Source organism: Balaenoptera borealis (genome assembly GCF_965194805.1).
Source record: "Balaenoptera borealis genome assembly, contig: HAP1_SCAFFOLD_594, whole genome shotgun sequence".
In the NCBI taxonomy this organism is placed as follows: domain Eukaryota; kingdom Metazoa; phylum Chordata; class Mammalia; order Artiodactyla; family Balaenopteridae; genus Balaenoptera; species Balaenoptera borealis.
In genome coordinates this window covers 133,255-145,331 of record NW_028123605.1, presented here as the reverse complement: position 1 = coordinate 145,331, position 12,077 = coordinate 133,255, and the positions used below count along the sequence as shown (strand labels likewise).

At 49.9% G+C, this 12,077-nt stretch overlaps 1 pseudogene across 1 annotated transcript; it reads left to right on the top strand.

Annotated features, from left to right (window-relative positions):
• Positions 1-2,314: 2,314 nt before the first annotated feature.
• Positions 2,315-2,801, top strand: LOC309621531 (serine/arginine-rich splicing factor 3 pseudogene; annotated as a pseudogene). The gene has a single exon. The product of its transcript is annotated as a serine/arginine-rich splicing factor 3 pseudogene (transcript).
• Positions 2,802-12,077: the final 9,276 nt, after the last annotated feature.

Here is a 12,077-nt window from a genome sequence, read left to right as displayed (position 1 = left end):
CAGAGGGAGAGGAGAGGGGGAGTCGGAGAAGGAGGTAGGGAGAGGGAGAAGGCGAGAGGGTGCCTGCTTCCCTCTCTGTCTCCCTCCCTCCCTCCCTCCCTCTCCGTGTCCCTGTCTCCCCCCTCTCCCTCTCCCTCTGTCTCTCCCTCTCTGGGAGGGAGAGAGGGAGAGGGAGAAGGAGGGAAAGTGATGGAGGGAGGGAGAGGGAGAGAAGGAGGGGAGAGGGAGAGGGAGGGAGGAAGAGAGCTCTCCCTCTCTCCCCCCTCTCTCTCCCCCTCCCTCTCTCCCTCTCCCCCTCTCCCTTGTCTTTGCCTCTCCCTCCGTCTCTCCCTCTCTGAGAGGGAGTGAGGGAGACGGAGAGACGGAGGGAGAGGGAGAGGGAGGAGAGGGAGGGAGGGAGGGAGAGACGTTTCCTCCCTCCCTTTCCTCCCTCTTCTCCCTCTCCCTCTCCCTCTCCATCTAACTCTCCCGCTCCCTCCATCTCTCCATCTCCCTCACTCCCTCCCAGAGGGAGAGGGGAGGGAGAGAAGGAGAGGGAAAGAGGAGAGGGAAGAGGGAGAGGAAAGAGGCAGAGGGAAGAGGCAGAGAGGGAAGAGGGAGAGAGGGAGAGGGAGAGAGAGGGGGAGAGAGGGAGAGACGGAGAGAGGGAGAAAGAGAGAGGTCTCTTCCTCCCTTTCCCTCTCTCCTCCTTCTCTCCCTCTCTCCCACTCTCCCTCTTCCCTCTCCCTCTCTCCCCCCTCCCTCTCTCCCTCTCCCCCTCTCCCTCGTCTCTCCCTCTCCCTCCATCTCTCCCTCTCTGGGAGGGAGTGAGGGAGAGGGAGAGACAGAGGGAGGGAGAGGGTGAGACAGAGGGAGGGAGAGGGAGAGAGGAAGGGAAAGGGCGAGGGAGGGAGAGGGAAGGAGGACGAGACGTCTCTCCCTCTCCGTCTCCCTTCCCCTCCCTCTCTCCCTCTCCCTCCCTTCCTCTCCCTCTCCCTCTCCTAGAGGGAGGGAGGGAGAGGGAGAGACAGAGGGAGAGGAGAGGGGGAGTCGGAGAAGGAGGTAGGGAGAGGGAGAAGGCGAGAGGGTGCCTGCTTCCCTCTCTGTCTCCCTCCCTCCCTCCCTCCCTCTCCGTGTCCCTGTCTCCCCCCTCTCCCTCTCCCTCTGTCTCTCCCTCTCTGGGAGGGAGAGAGGGAGAGGGAGAAGGAGGGAAAGTGATGGAGGGAGGGAGAGGGAGAGAGGGTGAGGGAGAGAGGGAGAGAAGGAGGAGAGAGGGAGAGGGAGGGAGGAAGAGAGCTCTCCCTCTCTCCCCCCTCTCTCTCCCCCTCCCTCTCTCCCTCTCCCCCTCTCCCTTGTCTTTGCCTCTCCCTCCGTCTCTCCCTCTCTGAGAGGGAGTGAGGGAGACGGAGAGACGGAGGGAGAGGGAAAGAGAGGAGAGGGAGGGAGGCAGAGGGAGGGAGAGACGTCTCCTCCCTCCCTCTCCTCCCTCTTCTCCCTCTCCCTCTCCCTCTCCCTCCAACTCTCCCGCTCCCTCCATCTCTCCATCTCCCTCACTCCCTCCCAGAGGGAGAGACGGAGGGAGAGGCAGAGACAGGGGAGAGGGAGAGAGGAAGAGGGAGAGAGAGGGGGGAGAGAGGGAGAGGGAGAGAGGGGGAGGGAGAGAAGGAGAGGGAAAGAGGAGAGGGAAGAGGGAGAGGAAAGAGGCAGAGGAAAGAGGCAGAGGGAAGAGGGAGAGGAAGAGGGAAGAGGGAGAGAGGAGAGAGGGAGATAGGGAGAGGAAAGAGAGAGGGAGAGGGAGGGAGAGGGAGAGAGGGAGGGAGAGAGGAAGAGACAGAGGGAGAGCGAGAGAGGGAGTGGGAAAGAGGTAGAGGGAGAGCGGAACAGGGAAAGAGGTACAGGGAGAGAGGGAGGCAGAGAGGGAGGAGAGGAAGCAGGGAGAAAAGAGAGAAAGAACACACCGTCTACATTTCTGTCAAATGACACCGGGGATCCTTACACAACCAGGAGAAAGTAACACAGGGAGGCTCTTTCTCAGCTGGAACTGGAACTGCAGACGGGGCCAAACACCACCAGGCTGGCCACACGTGTCCAGCCGCCGCTCCAGCCCCGTCAGCCGTGAGTCCGGTCACCAGGGCTCTGAGTGTCTGCTCCAGGGAGCTGGGGTTCACCCTCTCACCCGGGAGGCCAGGCCAAGAGAGCAGGGCCCCGGGCTGGACACATAGGGGAAAACGCATCCCCACAGGACAGCTTGTGCGAGCAGATTCAGCTACCAGATTCTAGAGGCCCGGGACCACCCTGTGGCCCGTGAAACCCAGGAGCCACGAGGGTCTTGCAACGTGATTCCTGTCCGTTGGACTGTAAAGTTTATGTAGGGAATCTTGGAAACAGTGGTAACAAGGCTGAATTGGAACGAGCTTTAGGCTATTATGGACCACTGTGAAGTGTGTGGGGTGCTAAAAACCCTCCCGGCTTCGCTCTCGTTGAATGTGAAGATCCCCAAGATGCAGCCGATGCTGTCCGAGAACTAGATGGGAGAACACTATGTGGCTGCCGAGTAAGAGTGGACCTGTCGAATGGGGAAAAGAGAAGTCGAAATCGTGACCGCCTCCTTCTTGGGGTCGTCGCCCTCGAGATGATTATGGGAGGAGGAGTCCTCCACCTCCCACACATCTCCAAGATGGAGAGCCTTCTCCGTCAGCCAGAGCAGGTCCCTTTCTAGATATAGGAGAAGAGAGAGATCCCTGTCCCAAGAGAGAAATCACAAGCCGTCCCGATCTTTCTCTAGGTCTCCTAGCCGATCTAGGTCAGATGAAAGGAAATAGAAGACCACTTTGCAAGAGGAGTGGTGTACAGGCAATAACTTCATTTGGCAGGAGTATGTACAGAAAATTCAAGTTTTGTTTGAGACTTCCGAAGCTTGGTGCACTTTTTAAATGTTTTAGTTGTTCACATTTGTTTGTCTCTTGGGACAGTGACACATAAAGGTGTCATTCTCTATGGTTTGAAATGGGTCCTGGGAGGCATGTAATATGAAGAATTGTTACAATGTTCCCTTAAGCAAAATTGAACTTGCTTTGAATTTTTGGTCTTGCCTAGACTGATAATAAAACTCTAACTCCTGCCCACCTAAAGTGTGATGTTTACTATTATGGAAACAACACTGGCAAACATTGAAAAGACTTTCTGTAGCTGGGATATGGTATGCAGCTGTAGTTAAGCAAGCAGTCTTTAAAAGGTGCTGTGAACCCAAGCCAGCAGGTAAAAATGAAAGCCGCACCCTTACCCTAGATTAGAGGTTTAAAAATTCCACTAGTCTTCACACCGGACAAGAGATTGTCCAGGGAGTTTAAAATCTAAGAAGTTTCAAGGAAGTTAGTTTACCTTTGAGTTAGGTCATACGTCCCCTCTGTGATTGCTGTACATGAATACATAGCTCTTTGTAATATTTTTTGGAAATTTGAGATTATCAAGATACCAATGTCCTGCCAGATTAAGAGTATATTGTAGAGCTGAACTTTGAGTTACTGTGCAATTTTTTTTTTCATGCTGTCATTTGTAATATGTTTTGTGAGAATCCTTGGGATTAACGTTTTGGTTGCAAAAGAAAAAAAGAAAAGAAAAGAATCCGCCTGCCAATGCAGGGGACACAGGTTCAAGCCCTGGTCCGGGAAGATCCCAGGTGCCGCAGATCAACTAAGCCCGTGGGCCACAACTACTGAGCCTGCACTCTAGATCCTGGGAGCCAGAACTACTGAGCCCCCGTGCCACAACTACAGAAGCCCACACGCAACGAAGACCCAACGCAGCAAGAAAAAAAAGACAATACTGGCCAGGTGATCAAGGGTAAAATCGTTTGTCATAAGTCCCGTTGGTGGTGTGTATCCTTGATGTGACCTGAGGAGAATGGCATTTTTATCTCTGTCTGGGTCTTCCGCCCCAAACCCCATAACTCCAGACCAACCATAAGAAAACATCAGAAAACAAACAGACTAACAAATTGAGGGACAAAACACCTGACCAGTCCTCCTCAAAACTTTCAAGGTATCAAAACCCAGCGACGTCTGAGAAATGTCACAGCCCAGAGGAGACTGGGACAGAAAAAGGATGTTAGGGGAATACTAGGGAAATTCTAATAAAGTGTGGACTTTAGTTAATAACAATGTATCCATCTTGGTTCCTTAGTTGGATAAACATGTCACACTAAGGTACTAATGAGTTGGAAATAGGGGTACTGGGTCAGGGTCCACGGCACTCTGTACACTCTGTACAGATCTTTGCAACTTTTTTGTAACTCTAAGCTCTTGTAAAATTAAGCGAGTACTGAACAGAGCTAAGAATGTTATTTCCCTGATTTGAACATGCCTGAGTTTCTTTTCATGGTCACATTTTTGCTATTTGGATGTGTCTTGGAATCAGTAGCAAAGGAGAGTTGCCAGCCCCTGGGAAGATGTGGGTGGTTCGCAGGTGGCTTGCTCTGGAGCTGAAGACCACGGTGGGAAGTCTGCAGCCTCGGGCTGCACTTAGAAACATGGGAGGGGATGGGCCAGCTCAGTTAGGGATGGAACCTATAAATAAAACTTTTTTCTTTTCCGTTATGGCTTATCACAGGATACTGAATATAGTTCCCTGTGCTAGACAGTAGGACGTTGTAGTTTATCCATCCTATATTTAATAGTTTGCATCTGCTAACCCCAAACTCCCAATCCAACCCTCCCTCACTGTTTCTCCCCCTTGGCAACCACAAGTCTGTTCTCTATGTCTGTGAGTCTGTTTTTGTTTTGTAGACGCGTTCATTTGTGTCGTATTTTAGATTTCACATATAAGTGAGATCATATGATATTTGTCTTTCTCTTCTGACTTACTTCACTTAGTATGATAATCTCTAGGTCCATCCACGTTGCTGCAAATAGCATTATTTCATTCTTTTTATGGCTGAATAATATTCCATTGTATATATGTACCACATCTTCTTTATCCATTCATCCATCAGTGGACATTTAGGTAGCTTCCATGTCTTGGCTACTGTAAATAGTGCTGCAATGAACGTTGGGGTGCATGTATCTTTCTTTCTTTCTTCTTTCCTTCTTCCTTTCTTCCTTTCTTTCTTTCTCTCTCTCTCTTTCTCTTTCTTTCTTTCTTTCTTTCTCTCTCTTTCTCTCTTTCTTTCTTTCTTTTTTCTTTCTTCTTTTATTGTCACACGGCATGTGAGATCTTAGTTCCCTGACCAGAGATGGAACCCACGCCCCCTGCACTGGAAGCATGGATTCTTAACCACTGGACCACCAGGGAAATGCCAGGGGTGTATGTATAGTTTTGAATTAGAGTTTTCTCCGGGTCTATGCCCGGGAGTGGAATTGTGGGACCCTATGGCAGCTGTATCTGTTCCTGCACGCCTCACATCAACCACCTGCACTCCAATCCTTGCTCTCAACGTCATCTTCGGGGAACCCAACCTGCGACAGGGACCTTGACAAGAAGAAATGGCTCAGGGAAAAGCTACCTGCACGGGGAGGAGATAGAGACCATCGCCCCTGGGGTGTGGAGGGGAGAGTGGGTGCAGAGGTTTGTCATTTCACCCCCGATACTCATCTCAGCCCTCGTGGCTGCCCCACTCTAGGTCACCTCGGGATACAGAGGTGAGCCGGTTAGAGTCCCTGCCTGTGCAGGAATCGGGGCACCAGCGGGTCTGAATAATATTAGTGCAGGGTCTCCCCCGTGGCACTGGGGTTATTCGGGGCGGGTCATCCTCTGCTGAGGGCCCCTCCTGGGCACTGTGTGGGGTTTAGCAGCATCCCTGGCCTCACCCATTTGATTCCAGGGGCCCTCCCTCCCAGTTGTGACAACCACAGATTTTCCCCACACATCACGGAAGAACTGGGTGAGGCGGGGGCAGGATGGCTCTGGGCGAGGACAGCTGTGTTGAAGCAACCAGCCTGGCCCAGGGCAAGGTCTGCCCCAATCCCGTCAGCGCCTGCATTTAGAACTGCCCCTTTCCTCTCCCACCTCCCCTGCCCTGCAGTGGTCTCCGAGACATCATCCCCATGTAATAAATCACACCTTCTCAGTTTACTGTTTGCTGCCCTCACTAGAACGTGAGCTCTTTGAGGACAGGGATGCTGTTATGTCCCCAGCACCTAGAAGAGTGTCTGCTGTGTAGTAGATGCTTCATAAATACTTGCTGAATAAAGGAGTTGAATAAAGGGATGAGTGGATGAATGAATGAAGGTTACAATGGAAGGAGGGGGGAGATTCCCTTTCTGGCTCTCGGGGGTTGGGAGATCAAGTGAAAGATCTGTCCTAAATAGGCTGACCAGCCTTCTGGGGTTCCCCGGGACTGAGAGTTTCCCCAGAGTTCCAGCGCTCAAACCTGAGCGGTCCTGGGCAAACTGGGGGCGGGTGTTGGTCACCCTATCTAAACACAGTAACAATTCCAGCTGCAATAGCAATGGCCAATGACCTCTACGGTCTTATTGACCATGCACAGTTCTCTACCTGGCGGGGAAGGGTGGGCCGGGATTGGAATTCTGGTGATCCAGGGCGGGTGAGGGCACACCCTGGGCTTGTGGAGGGGAGTCCAGGAAGGTTCTGGAGGAAGTGACAGTGACACAGGAGGGAGGGAGGAGTCTAAGGAAGAACATCCCACATGACAACCTGTGCCAATGGCCCTGGGCCCAAGGTCACACCTGACCAGGGCTTGCTTTTTTTTTTTCTAATTTACTTTTCCCCACATGGATATGCAATTGTCCTAATGCCATTTATTGAAAACTCCTTAATTTCCCCACTTTCTATCATATCAAGTTCTCATATATCTGTTTCTGGACCTTTTTTCTATACCATAGAGCTATACGTCCCATCCTTGCACCACTAGGGCTGTTTCATCACTATAACTTTATTTATTCATTTTGTTTTGGCCGTGCTGTGTGGCATGTGGGATCTTATGTCCCTGACCAGGGATCGAACCCGCGTCCCCTGCAGTGGAAGCTCGGAGTCTTAATCACTGGACCTCCAGGGAAGTCCCCAGGGCTTGCTTTGACATCCATGGAATGGTGGCAGGTGGGCACGGGGAGCAGCTGTCTGTGAGCCATCCTGGGTAGAAATGCAGGGTGGAGGGGAGGACAGATGGAGCTGGAGGGGAAGAAGCGGAGGAGGGAGGGAGGAAGGGAGGGAGGCCGGGGGAGAGACAGACAGAGAGTTTCCGGAGACAATAGCTCTGGCCGTGTCCTAGGGCATGAAAGCTGAAAATAGCTCCTAGTGCCGGGAGCCTTGGAGCCGGAGGCTGGGAGCCAGGGTGACTGGCTCTCCTCCCTGGTGTGTGTGTGTTGTGGGGGGGTGGGTGGCTCTGGGCTTCTCAGGCTGGGAATGGGGTGCACAGAGCAGGAACGGAGCAGGGACCCTTCTCTCTGGAACCTCGTGGGCCATCCTCAGCTCACAAAGCTGAGCCACTCCTTGCCCTACGAGTGGGGGGCTTATCCTCCCTGTCCCCTGGATCATACCCCCTCACACACAACTTCCCCGTGTGTGTTCCCAGCAACCAAGAGAATCTGTTTTTAAAAGATTTGGGGGAGGGGGGTAACCATACAAACAAGAGCAGAATGGATACTTTTTCAGGATATGAATGGCTCTGTGTAAGCCCACCCCCAGGGTAACCACAGTCCTGACCTCTAACACTCTTGACGAGTCAGCCTTGGTCTGGGCTTGCGGACCCACGGAAGCTTCCTCATTCCCTCCTTCAGGTCCCGACTCTCCCTCGGCGTCTTTGTGAGAAGCACCCGGGGAAGTGGGACTGCTAGGCTGTACTGCTGCTAGAACTCCACCTGGGCTCCACCAGGCTCCAGCCCCCCGCCCTGTCCACCTAACTGACCCTGAGGCACCTCAACTGGTAGGAGCAGCATCACCTTCCCTCCTGGGACTCGTGATACTTAAGGGAGACACCGAAAGACAAGCCTTTGGCTCCCTGGCTGGCAAAGAGCAGGTACTCAATTGTCATAAGTGTCCGTATCAGTGAGGGTTCTCCAGACAAACAGAATCCATATGGGGTGTGTGTGTATATACACACACACGTACATATGTACAAGCATACAAAAATATACAGCTGTGTACATATGCAGTATGCGTACACACATATACACACATAGTATATACAATACACACATACATATATACACACATATAAAATGCAGTTCGTATATATACAGTATGTATACACACATATACACACAATATAGACAATACACACATACATATACACTATACATACACACATATAAAATGCATAGTTTGTATACAGTATGTACACATACGTATAACATATGCAATATACACACCTAGGTACATATATAGCATACGTATATACACACATACAAAGATATTTAGGTGTGCATATAGACAGTATACATACATACACATATAATATATGCAATACATACACGTACATACATATAGACACACATATACACCTACATATAAAAGCATATAGCATAAAAATATATATGTACTGTATATAGAAATTCATCGTATATATACATACATATATCATATATATAAGATATATACACATACATATATACAATGTGTACACACACACACCTATATGTAAATATGCGCATGTACATACACATATAAATTCATACGCAAGTGTGTATATAATAGTATATTCATATATACATATAATACCTAGAAACATATTGGGGGGGAGGTGTCACGGTACGTCAAGGGCGGGAGTCGAACCCGCCACCCCAGGCCCCGAGGGGTCTCCCCGGGTCTCCACTTCGGGCCGGTGGGTGTGGCCGGGGGGCAGCTGAAGACGTGCGTGCGTGCTTGCGTGCGTACGTGCGTGCGTTCGTACGTGCGTACGTGCGTGCGTGGGGGCGGGTCCACGGGGCGGGAGGTGCTCGCCGCGAGTGAGTGGTTCAGCCGGGCCCCGGCTCATTGTGCTTGCTCACGCCGGCCCCAGTTGGCAGCAGCGCTGGAGGCCCCGGGCCTGTGACCACAAAGAGGGAGCCGGGGGCCGGACGGGAGCAGGCCGGCGGCGGCGGCGGCGGCGGCGCCGGCTGAGGCCCAGGCCAGGCTCCCTCCCCTCAGCCTCCCGCCCGCCCGCCCGCCTGTCCCGCCCCCGCCGGCGGCGCCCCGCCCCTCCCCCAACCGCCAGACTAGCCTGGTGCGGGGGCCGCGCGCGAAAACGTGGGGGAGAAGCTGAGGCTGGAGTCGCCCGTGGTGGCCGAGCCCGCCGTCTACCCATGGCTGCTGCTGGTCTACGTGAGTGCCGCCCGTCCCCTCTTCCCGGACCTCCACCTCTCTTCCCCCACGGCGCGCGCTGAGCCCACCGAGTAACGGAGCGACTCGAGTCGCCAGACCCTCTTTGGAGCCCCCCTTCCCGCCCTGCCTGGTTCTCCGCGGCCGTTTCCAGCCCCCGCGCGCAGGGTGGGCAGAGGGGAGCCGGGGCCGGCCGGGGCCACAGACTCGGCAGCGGGGACCCCGCGCTTCCGAGGGGCGCCCGAGCCGGTCTGCCGTTGGCCCTGTAGGGCTGGGGACCCAGGTCCCCCCCACCCCGGCCTGGACTGCCGGCGGGCTTGCCCTTCCGTACTTTATGATCTTGACACGTCGGGTTTCTTTTTCCTGGCCAGCTTTACCATTACCTGACCAGCTTTCCCAGCATCCCCTGATAATGTGTTAGATATTCAAGTTTTAGGGCCCGGTCCCAGCCCTATGGAATCAGCAACTCTGGTGGGGCTCAGTGATCTCTGTTACAACAGGCCCTCCAGATGATTTTTATTCACCTTAAAGTTTGAAAATATCTGCATTGTCAGCTGGCCGAAGCGTCCACCAGCAGGTGAAGGGGAGTGGCGCCTGGAAAAGATAGGGACTAGCCAAGGTAAGTACAGTAGCATTTGCCATGGTAGTAATGGAGAATGCCTTTTCTCCACTGGTTGGCACAGACTAGTATCTGGGAGCAGTGGCAGGGTTATTTAGGATGCTTTACATTGCAGTGTAGAGTGACCGCTGTCCTGGTTTGCCAGGGACTTCCCCTGTGTGAGCACTTAAAATCTCATCCTGGCAAACCCCTTAGCCTTGGGTTTGATAAACTTAGGGAATAACATGAAATTTAGGGGAAACATGATCTAGGTTTTGGGCAAGTCACAAGTGCTAATTAAAGCTAAGCAAGTATGGACAACATCTAGCCTTCTTTACCCCTTTGCGGGGAGGTAAATCTTGATTGGGTGAGAGGACTTATTGTTAAGAGATCTTTGTAGAAACATCCCCTTCTGCTTAGTCCGCTGGTTCTCCGTTCTGGCTAGACATTGGCATCGTCTGAGGAGAGTTAAAATGATTGTATTGGTCTAGCATGACCAACCGTCGGTGTGAGGGTTTTTAAAAAGTGCTTCAGAGGATTCTAATGTGCAGCCAAATTTAGGTGCCACTGCTTAAGCTTTTGAACCGCTGCTATGTATTTTCACCTCATCTTGCTGTGAGAATATCCAACTGTAGTTGAGGTTTGTTGTTTTTCTTTTTCTTTTTTTAACTGTCTTATTATAAGATTTACTGTCTTAAATAAGATTGAATGGACAGAAAATCCTGCTAGTCCATTTGGTATAGCTGGATACCCAGAGTAATATCGTTAAGATATGTACCATTTAAGTATTGTGACTGGCCTTTTAAAAATTAACATATGCATTAAATTAGTATTGATAGTATAGATCTCTTTCGAAGTTGTCATGTTGGGGAGCTATACCTCTAATCTGCTGCCATTGCTAAATATCTGGACACCTCTTATTAGGAATTGCTTTTAAAAATCTTTAGGGATTAAAACCAAGATTGTTGTATTATTTGTACTGGGACCACAAAAACCTCACAGAGTTCCCCCGCTGTACCTTCTACCCCCATCTCTAACCCTTGGCAACTTCTAATCTGTTCTCCATCTCCACAGTTTTGTTATTTTAAGAATAATATGTAAACATAATCATGAATTACTTAATCTTCGGAGATTGGCTTTTAAAAACTTTTCCCTCGGCATCATTCCCTTGAAGTTCATTTCAATTTTTGCATATATTAATAATTTGTTCCTTGTTGTTGCTGGGTAGTATTCTATCATAAGATTTTATCACAATCTGTTTCAACATTCACCCATTGAAAGACATTTGGGGAGTTGCCAGTTTGTGGCTATTAGAAATAAAACTGCTATGAACATTTATGTGTAAGTTTCTGTGGGAACTTCATTAAGTTTTTGTTTCTTTTGGATAAATGCTCAAGAGTACAATTACTGCATTGTAGGGTGAATCTACTTTTAGGATTAAAAGAGACTGTCAAGCTGTTTCTCAGAGTGGCTAAACCATTTTATTTTCCCACCAGTGATGTGATATAATTTTTCTACGTACTCGCTAGCATTTGATGTTGTCACTATACTTTAATTTTAGTTATTCTCTGATATCTCATTATGGTCTTAATTTGCATTTCCCTGATGGCTAACGATGTTGAACATCTTTTCATGTGCTTCTTTGCCATGTGTATATTCTCTTCCATGAAATGTCTGTTCCTGTCTTCTGCCTATTCTCTAGTTGGATTTTTTTAAGTTGTTTGGAGAGTTCTTTGTATATTATAGATACAAGTCATTTGTCTCCTATGGGATTTTCAAATATGTTTTCCCACTGTGTAATTTGAGTTTTCATCCACTTAAAAGGATCTTCTATGAAGCATTTTTAACTCATTTTGATGAGATCCAATTGATCAGTTTTTGCTTTTATTGATCATACTTTCGGTGTCAAGTCTAAGAATTATTCACCTAGTTGTAGATGCCAAAGATTTTCTCCTATTTTTTTTTTCTAAAAATGTCCTGCTTTTACATTTAAGATTATGATCCACTTTGATTTAATTTTTGTGTAAGATGTGTAAGGTTTAGGTTAAGGTTCATTGTTTGTTTGTTTGTTTTTGTCGAGGGATGTCCAACTGTTTCAGTACCATTTTTTGAAAAGTCTATTCTTCCTTGATAGCTTTTGCACTGCTGTCAAAACCAAGTTAAATGTATTTGTGTCAGTCTATTGCTGGGTTCTCTGTTCCATTCCATTGATCTATGTATCTACCCTCCATCACTACTGCGAAATCTT